This window comes from Magnolia sinica, chromosome 14 (genome assembly GCF_029962835.1).
Source record: "Magnolia sinica isolate HGM2019 chromosome 14, MsV1, whole genome shotgun sequence".
Classification (NCBI taxonomy): domain Eukaryota; kingdom Viridiplantae; phylum Streptophyta; class Magnoliopsida; order Magnoliales; family Magnoliaceae; genus Magnolia; species Magnolia sinica.
This window is the reverse complement of record NC_080586.1, coordinates 76,161,226-76,172,119: the sequence shown is the minus strand read 5'-3', so window position 1 is coordinate 76,172,119 and position 10,894 is coordinate 76,161,226.

Here is a 10,894-nt window from a genome sequence, read left to right as displayed (position 1 = left end):
TTTAGATAATGTGGCCCACTTGAGATCTAGATACAACTAATTTTTGGGATATCCCATAAACTAAAAAGGACCCACCAAATCCACAGTGTAGATGTCCAACAAACATCACAGTGAGGCACAAATAGCTCAACCTCATAGAAAGCTCCCTTAAGTCGACCTTATAGCACCACACACACACATAGAGATGGGCAAAACAGACCCAATCCGGTGGATCCGATCCGACCTGATCAAAAACAAACCGACGGTCTGGATCGGTGCGGATCGGGTAGTCTCATCCAGATCTAAAATCTATTCGGGCCGAGTTCGGATTGGCCCTGATCCGACCCGACCCGATCCGAAAACCGGTCCTCTTGATGAAGGAGTTCACCCATGCATCATGATGGTGATCTTCTACTTCTTCTATTTTCTCCTTTCCTTTATCCATCTGATAGTGAAAATTTCTACAACTGAAAGAGTGTATGTAAGATGGCGAGAGAAAAGGCAAGGACTTTGACGGTTTGGTGCAACTAGTTAAGGATTGCATGTACACCTTCCCTTCCAGATGTTGGAATAAAGGTTACATCAACCATCCATTGGGACCTTTACATACTTCCTCCCACTTGGTTGTATGATTTTGGGTTCAACCATTAAAACAATATGCAAAAACGAATGGACGGTGTGGATAAATCACATGCATTCAAGGTAGGCCCCAACAGAGCTTAATGTGTACAATAGCAAAAGAATTTGCTAGTGTACCGCACACAGCTATAACGCAATAGGTGTAGCCGTGTAGGTACGTGTCGTGCCAAGACAATGCTCCTCGAGTTGTGAGTTGTACGAACGGTTCAAAGGAGATCAAAGTTATATGGCCCCATAGTGATGTATTTATTATATCTACATCGTTCATATATATTTACAGATCATTTTAAAGCATTATCCAAAAAAATGGATCATATCCAAAGATCATCTGGACCACACCAAAAATAGCAATTGAGAATGATTTTCACCTTTAAACAATTTGTAGGGCCCACCATAACGTTTATTTTCCATCCAATCTATTCACGAGGTCATAAAGACCTCAATTAAGAGAAAAAAAAATTTTGAAATCATCCAAAACTTCCGTCTGTGACCCCAAAAGGATTTCAATGATAGATGTTCAATCTTCCCTACTTTTTTCGGTGTGGCCCACTTAATAGTTAGATCTATCTTATTTTCCGTCTCAAGCCTAAAACAAGCTCGTGAAATGGATGGATGGTTCTGATATAACACATGCACCATGATCAGACCCGCCTAACTTGCTGACGTCAGTACATGTATACTACCAACGTGCACAGGATTTGACACTGACACCCGTTCACAGCTGTTTTACAGCTATAACTTTTAAAGCCTCTATCTCTGTATTGTACAAACGGCTCAAACGACTTCAACATAGGCCCCACAATGATGTATTTATTATATCCATACCGTTCAACCATTTTTCATAATCATTTTAGAGCATTTGGTAAAAAAATGAACCATATCAGAAGCTCAAATGGACCACACCGAAAATAGCAATGAGGATAATGATTTTCACTGTTAAAAAATCTAGATCATACCTAATCCGATCCGACTCGGTTTCCCTGACCGAGATGGACTCGGTTCGGGTCAGGTCAACCGTACATCGGATCGGTTCGACTCCGATGGCCTAGACTCAGTGCCAGATCGGATTGGGTTCGGATCCGACCACTTAGATTTCGGCTCGAATCCGGTCCAACTCGGTCCGATGCCCAGCTCTACACACACACACACACAATATATATATATATATATATATATATATATATCTATATATATATATATATATATATATATATATATATATATATATGGAAAAAGGTTATATACAGTTGAGCTCATGGGAACTTCCCATGAGGTCGAGCTATGTGGGCCCCACCATGATGTATGTTAAACATCTAACCCCATCAGTCAGATGCATCATTTCATAGTGGGCCTAGGGCTTAAAAATCAAGTCAATCCGTGTGGGCCACACCACATACAAAAGTCGAAAGGGGTTACCCTAATTAAAACATTCATAATTATTTTTTAGGCCCACCGAGATGTGGTTCACAAATCCAACCCATCCATTATGTGTGTCCCACTTGAATGAGGGGTCCGACCAAGTTTCAAATGCATCCTGATTTCGGATAAGCCCCACTAAGTGCTTTTATATGTTTTAGGCATGTCTTCACAAGTTTAGATGGTATAGCCCACCTGAGTTCCGTATACACCTGATTTTTGGGATATCCCATAATTTAAAGGGGACCCATCAAATGCACAGTATTGATGTTCGACATGCATCATGGTGGGGCCTACACAGTTCAACCTCACAGGGAGTTCCCATGAGCTAAACCGTGTATATATATATATATATATATATATATATATATATATATATAACTCAATCAAATCTCACCGCTTGAATATCCTGACCTGCCTCCAACCTTACATGTAGAGTTAGACACGATCCAAGCTAGCTCGGGTAACTCACTCGGCTTGGCTTGGATAAGCTCGACTTAAAAGGTGAGTTTGGGCCTGAGTCAAGCTGATATTTGGAGATGAGAAAGCTCAATCTTAAACTTGGCACGATCTAAACTAAGTTGCTGATTGAGATGAGCTGAGCTGGCCAATCAAGCTTAAGGTTTGAGCCAAGCCAAACTCAAGTTGTGATAGATTGTTAGCCGAACTGAGCCCAGTTGTGCCAAGCACAACTCGATTCAACTCGTGTGCAAATCTACCTATATAAGACACCAATTTTCTATAACAATTATTGGAAAAGCCTATGCAACAAAGGTCGTAGGGCCACGGTGATGTGAGTGTGACATCTAGTCCGTCCATCATTTTAGCCAACTCATATTAGGATGTAAGTTGGAGTTACGACCGTCCAAAATTCAAGCCTTTCCTTTGAAAGGGTTGGCTTGCATATAAATACAATGGTGTAACCTCAAAAAGTTTCAACGGTAGGCATCCTTACCTTCCCCATCCCTGTGCGAGTGTCAACTTGAGTACTCCACCGACAACCACTATTGAAACTTTCCATGGGCCCACCATAATATTTATTTCCTATCGAACATGTTCGCAAGGTTACACATACCTTAACAAAGGAAAAATACAAATATCAACTTGTTTAAAAATAAAAAATAATATTTTTTTTTTTTAAAAAAAAAACAAACTTCCCCGGAAAGTTTTCAATGGTTGTGTTGAATTTTCCCCGTTTCTTACGACGCAGTCCACTAATTCTTTAAATCTGTCTCATTTTTGGACTCATGCCTTAAAATCTATCTCACGGAGCGAGTTTTTGGTCCCATGTGGTAAATTGATTTAGTTTTCAAATGAAGAATCTAGTGACGCCAGACAAACGTCAAAGAGGGCCCCACAGACCTTTTTGTTTCCAGGGCTTCCTTCGGCAATCGTTGTAGGATGTTCTAAGTCTTCTCTAAGTAATTGTCTTGAATAACAGGGATTGTGGGGCCCACTTGTACCACAATGGGTGCGTGGCAGACTATTCAAGTCCTTCTGATGCATCACGGCACTATAATAGCACCCTAGTCAATTGACCCTCTGTTGCTGCTTATTCTTTTCACACGCGCATTTGACTGGCACTCATGTCACATCTGAGTCATCCATCAAGTGAGTTCCATCAGGTAGATGACCTGGGGAAATATTGGACCACTCGCTCGGATAGGTAGGTAGGATATGAAGAATTCAAATCATTTCCAACCGTCCACTTGGCATGCATCCCCTTCTAACATGCTGCCGACCTACTTTAGAACAAGGGCATCTACGCAATACAGCCCACTTAATGCACGGCCTGGAAGGTTGGCAGCTTGCCATGATGATCGTGAGAAATCCATTCCGTCCATCAGTTTTGCCAACTCGTATTAAGGACAAAAGGTCAAAAAATAAAGAAATTTCAAAACTCGGTAGACCACACTACGAAAAAAGATAGGAGGAAAATGCCAATCGTTGAAACCTTTCCGGAATCTATGGTGGTGATTATATGCCGTCCAAACCGTTAAACTGAAAACACAAATACTAAACTGATATAAAATAATTAAAAAAAAAAAAAACCTTTCATGACCCATGAATGTTCCAACGGTGGGCGTTCACTCCCCACTGCTTCATGTCATGTGGCACACTTCAGTTTCGAAACCATCTCATTGTAGGCACATTTACTGATACGATCTGAAAAAAAGGATAGTCGAAATGGATTTCTCACAAACATCATGGTGGCCCCACTAAGCTTCCTGCCGTCTGTCACGGGCAATCCAGTTCCCCAAACGTCGGTCCGAGACAGTGCAGTTGCATTCGGAAGCGGACGGGCCAGTGTACCTCACACCAACTATATAGTTGTTGTACCCACGTAAGTTAATTTCGTAGGTCTGATCACGAGGTATGTGTTATATCCAAATCATTCATTCATTTGGTGAGTTCGTCTTAAGGTTTAAGACGAACAATAAGACAGATCGAGAGATTAAGCGTCTACCATTGAAACTCTTTTTGAGGTCACAGAAGTTTTGGATAAATATGAAATTTGTTTTTCCTCTTAATTTAGGTCCTTGTGACCTTATAAACAGATTGGATGGAAAATAAATGTTATTGTGGACCCTACGAATTGTTTAATGGTGAAAATCATTATCTCCGCTGCTATTTATGGTGTGGTCCATATGATCTTTGGATATGATTTATTTTTTGGATAATACTCTAAAATAATCTATAAAAGTAGATGAATAGTGTAGATATAATAAATACACCACTGTATGGACCACGTAACTTTGATCTCCTTTGAACTGTTTGTAGAACTCGGAGCTCGAGGAGTGTTGTCGGTAGAGTTGGGCATCAGACCGAGTCGGATCGGATTCGGTCCAACTCGACTCGATTCGAAATTTGTAGGGTGTGACTCGAACTCGATCAGAACCGGTACCGGATCTGGGTCATCGGACTCGAACAGATCCGAACTCTGCTGACTTAGAACCGATCCGCGTCCGACTCTGTTAGGAAACCCGAGTCAGATCAGATTGGGAAAGGTTCAGATCATTCATTTTTTCAATGGTACAAGAATCATTATTCTTATTATTTCTTATGGTGCAATATACTTAAAATTTAGTATCAACCCCTAAAATGATATGGAAAAACTGATGGACGATGTGGATGAACCAAAATATTCAAGACGGCCCCCACACAAGCTCACACCAGCTACCGCGTCTCATGGCTTCCCAAAGAAGTTTCAAGTTCAAGTACAATGCTATCAATCGGGTATACTAACAAGCTGACAAAAGGAAGAAAAAAAAACCGTGTCGCTTAGCTGACACCAACTATAAGCAGCCATAGGTACGTGTCGTGCGAAAACGATCACTAACACTCCTCGAGCTCCAAGTTGTACGAACGGCTGGGCCGTGGATTAGGCTACTGAAGTGACGTCACCGAGTTCTGTGGGCCCACTATGATGTATGTGTTGTATCCACACCGTCCATTCATTTTGAGATATCATTTTAAGAATATGAACCATAGAATGAAGTAGATAAAAATTTGTAGTGGACCCCACCACAGAAAACAATGGGGAGAGTGATTCCCACCGTTGAAACTATCCTACGGCACACCATAATGTTTATTTGAAATCCAACCTGTTCAAGAGTTAAAAAGGACATGAAAGAAGGGAAAACACAAATATCAGGTTGATCTAACACTCTTAAGGCTTTTCGAAGTTTTTAATGGTGGGCATCACTGCCCCACTGTTTTCTCTGCTGGGGTCCACTGGAACTTTGGATTTAACTCATTCTTTGGATCTTGCCCTAAAATGATCTCTCCAAATGGATGGACGGCGTGGATACAATACATACATCATGGTGGGGCCATGTACCTTTGATCTCATTTGAGCCGTTCGTACAACTCGGAGCTCGAGGCGCGTACGCGCTCGTCTTCGCACGACACGTACAGCCTGTCAGTGCAGCTGGCGTGAGGGACGCGGATTAGTTACGTTGGAAGCAGATTGCGTACTGAGTAACCTCTGTGGGGTCCACCGTTATTTATGTATTTTATCCACTCCGTTCATCCATATTAACAGATAATTTTAGGACTTGAGCCCAAAACGGAAGCATATAAAAATCTCAAGTGGACCACATCATAGGAAACAGTGTGATTGAACCTTTACCATTGAAAATTTCTTGGAGGCCACGGAAATTTTAGATCAAGCTGATGTTTGTGGTTTCTCTTTATCCATGTTTTTGTAATCTTACCAACGTGTTGGATGACAAATAAACATTACTGTGGGCCTTCGGAAGGTTTCAACGGTAGAAATCATTATTCCACACCGTTTCTTGTGGTATGGTCCACTTGAGCATTGGATTTACTTCAAATTTGGGATCAACCCTTAAAATTAACAGGAAAAATTGATGGACGGTGTGGATAAACCACATACATTCACAGTGGGTTCAACTGAGATTACTCAGTACGATAAAAGCGTACAGGGGTAACTCAGTACGCAATCCAATTTCTAATAATTACATATACAATAGGTCTTAAGTCCAGTTGGACCGTAAGCTACGGTGCAACTAGTACATAACTTTCAACCTTTCATGTTTGTACAGCATTCAAACCATCCAATAGGTTAGCACCAACATGATGATCACCTTATAAGTAAAAATTCCATATCGAATCATCAAGTGGCCCACATTTACATTTTTCTATTCATCAATGTGTAGACTTACGTTAGGGTTTAGAATCATTCAGTTATGGACTTAGGGAAAAGAAATTTTTTTTAAAAAAAAAAAAGCATACCTGTCTTCTTCGAATCAGGGACGACCGAACTTGTTGCTGTGGGGTTAGAAGAAGAGAGGATCGAGGGACGGCCGGACTTGTTGCTCTGGGGTTAGAAGAAGAGAGGATCGTTCAACGAGTAGGGTCAGAAAGAAAGAGGGTAAAAATTCGTTCGATGGGTAGGGTAAGAAAGAAAGAGCGGTAAAAGTATGAGGGTAAAAAACTTAAAAGTTATATATACAGTAAGTACCCGTTCCGAATCGGGTAGGATCGGTTCGGGTCGGATCCATTCGGTTTGGGTTTCGAGTCGGGTCGGTCCGGATGGACCACAATCCGGCATCGATCCGAAAGACGATCGGATTTGATTGATCCTACTCGATCCGCACCAATCCAGGCCGTCAGTTCGGTTCTGATCGGGTCGGATCGGGTTTGATCGGGTCGGATCCACTAGATCGGGTCAAGAATGCCCAGCTCTCGGCCCAGCTCTAGTTGTCGGTGCTCGTCTTCGCACGACTAGAGCTGGGCATTCTTGACTCGATCTGGTCGATCCGACCCGATCAAACCCGATCCGACCTGATCAGAACCGAACCGACGGCATGGATTGGTGCGGATCGAGTAGGATCAATCAGATCCGATCGTCTTTCGAATCGATGCCGGATCGTGGTCCATCCGGACCGACCTGACCCGAAACCTGAACCAAATGGATCCGACTTGAACCGATCCTACCCGATTCGGAACGGGTACTTGCTGTATATATAACTTTTAAGTTTTTTATCCTCATACTTTTACCACTCTTTCTTTCTTACCCTACCCATCGAACGAATTTTTACCCTCTTTCTTTCTGACCCTACTCGTTGAATGATCCTCTCTTCTTCTAACCCCAGAGCAACAAGTCCGACCGTCCCTCGATCCTCTCTTCTTCTAATCCCACAACAACGAGTTCGGTCATCCCTGATTCGAAGAAGACAAGTATGCTTTTTTTTTTTTTTTTAATTTCTTTTCCCTAAGTCCATAACTGAATCATTCTAAACCCTAACCTAAGTCTACACATTGATGAATAGAAAAATGTAAATGTGGTCCACCTGATGATTCGATATGGAATTTTTACTTATAAGGTGATCATCATGTTGGTGCCAACCTATTGGATGGTTTGGATGCTGTACAAACATGAAAGGTTGAAAGTTATGTACTAGTTGCACCGTAGCTTACGGTCCAACCCGCTGGACTTAAGACCTATTGTATATGTAATTATTAGAAATTGGATTGCGTACTAGTTACCCCTGTACGCTTTTATCGTAGTGAGTAATCTCAGTTGGACCCACTGTGAATGTATGTGGTTTATCCACACCGTCCATCAATTTTTCCTGTTAATTTTAAGGGTTGATCCCAAATTTGAAGTAAATCCAATGCTCAAGTGGACCATACCACAAGAAACGGTGTGGAATAATGATTTCCACCGTTGAAACCTTCCGAAGGCCCACAGTAATGTTTATTTGTCATCCAACACGTTGGTAAGATTACAAAAACATGGATAAAGAGAAACCACAAACATCAGCTTGATCCAAAATTTCCGTGGCCTCCAAGAAATTTTCAATGGTAAAGGTTCAATCACACTGTTTCCTGTGATGTGGTCCACTTGAGATTTTTATATGCTTCCATTTTGGGCTCAAGTCCTAAAATTATCTGTTAATATGGATGAACGGAGTGGATAAAATACATAAATAACGGTGGACCCCACAGAGGTTACTCAGTACGCAATCTGCTTCCAACGTAGCTAATCCGCGTCCCTCACGCCAGCTGCACTGACAGGCTGTATGTGTCGTGCGAAGACGAGCGCGTACGCGCCTCGAGCTCCGAGTTGTACGAACGGCTCAAATGAGATCAAAGGTACATGGCCCCACCATGATGTATGTATTGTATCCACGCCGTCCATCCATTTGGAGAGATCATTTTAGGGCAAGATCCAAAGAATGAGTTAAATCCAAAGTTCCAGTGGACCCCAGCAAAGAAAACAGTGGGGCAGTGACGCCCACCATTAAAAACTTCGAAAAGCCATAAGAGTGTTAGATCAACCTGATATTTGTGTTTTCCCTTCTTTCATGTCCTTTTTAACTCTTGAACACGTTGGATTTCAAATAAACATTATGGTGTGCCATAGGATAGTTTCAACGGTGGGAATCACTCTCCCCATTATTTTTTGTGGTGGGGTCCACTACAAATTTTTATCTACTTCATTTTATGGTTCATATTCTTAAAATGATATCTCAAAATGGATGGACGGTGTGGATACAACACATACATCATAGTGGGCCCACAGAACTTGGTGACGTCACTTCAGTAGCCTAATCCACGGCCTAGCCGTTCGTACAACTTGGAGCTCGAGGAGCGTTAGTGATTGTTTTCGCACGACACATACCTATGGCTGCTTATAGCTGGTGTCAGCTAAGCGGTACATTTTTTTTTCTTCCTTTTGTCAACTTGTTAGTATACCCGATTGATAGCATTGTACTTGAACTTGAAACTTCTTTGGGAAGCCGTGAGACGCGGTAGCTGGTGTGAGCTTGTGTGGGGGCCGTCTTGAATATTTTGGTTCATCCACACCGTCCATCAGTTTTTCCATATCATTTTAGGGGTTGATACTAAATTTTAAGTACATCTCACCATAAGAAATAATGAGAATAATGATTCTTGTACCATTGAAAAAAATGAATGATCCGAACCTTTCCCAATCTGATCCGACTCGGGTTTCCTAACCGAGTCGGACGCGGATCGGTTCTAAGTCAGCAGAGTTCGAATCTGTTCGAGTCCGAAGACCCAGATCCGGTACCGATTCTGATCGGGTTCGGGTCACACCCTACAAATTTCGAATCAAGTTGAGGTGGACCGAATCTGATCCGACTCGGTCCGATGCCCAGCTCTACGCACGACTCGTACCTACAGCAGCCAGCCAATCCATTGCGGAAGCAGATTGCGTGGTGTGTCACACACTACCCACGTCGATGGTGTGTTAACAAGTTCCATGGCCCCCACCAGTATGTATGTGTTTTATCTACCGCGTTCATCCATTTTGGGAGATTAGTTTAGTCAATGAACACAAAAAGGGCAGAGATCCAGCGCTCAAGTGAACCACACCACCGAAAGCAGTGGAGATTGAATACCAACCAATGAAAACTTGGCCACAGAAGTTTTGGATAGAGCAGAGATTTGTGTTTTCCCTTCCTCGGGTCTGTATGACACTATGAAAAGGTTGGATGGCAAATAAACATCATGGTCGGACTGGGAGAATTTTCAACTGGACCTCAATGTCAGCTGATTTCTCTAGTATGGTCCACCTTAGATCTACTTAATTTTTTGGGATTATGCCTTAAAACAATCTTAGAAATTGGATGGATGGTGTAGATATAATGCATAAATCATTGTGGGTTCCATAGAAGTTGGTCATGTTAACACACCACCGAGGTCAGCACACCATGCAATCGGCTTCCCACTGTAATCTACAAAGGACTTGACTCAAACTCACCTGAGACCACTTGACTCAGCTTAAGTTTAATATTATGGAAAATTACAATTAAAAAATTCTATAATTTGATAATATAATTATATAGTCATCCACCTACTATTTTTCTAAAATAAAAATTCTATAAGTCTTTGTTGGAAGCGGATTGGCTGGTGTACCACACACTGCAAATGCTACTAGAGCTCCTCCGTATCCACACCGTTCATCCATTTTGTGAGATTATTTTAAAGAATGGGCCCAGAAATGAGTCCTATCCAAAGCCCAAGTAGACCACACTACAAATTGTGTGTGGTCGACCATGGTGTATATATGCCATCCAATCTATTCATCCCATGCTCCTTACCCGGGTGAATGAAATCTGGGAAAATTAGAACACATTAACGTGGGCCATATGATGTAAATTTAAAGATTTTAGGAATGATGTCATATGCTGTTCTTACAGTGTAGCGTACCCAAGACTTAGATTAGACTGATCTTTAGGATCGATGGTGGAAATATGGTGACACACCTAATGGACGGGGTGGATCTGATGCAAATTGTCCTGCGCATGCTTAGATAATAGCAATCATGCCCAATGAGACTGGTCTGCAGGTTGGCGAGTGAAGG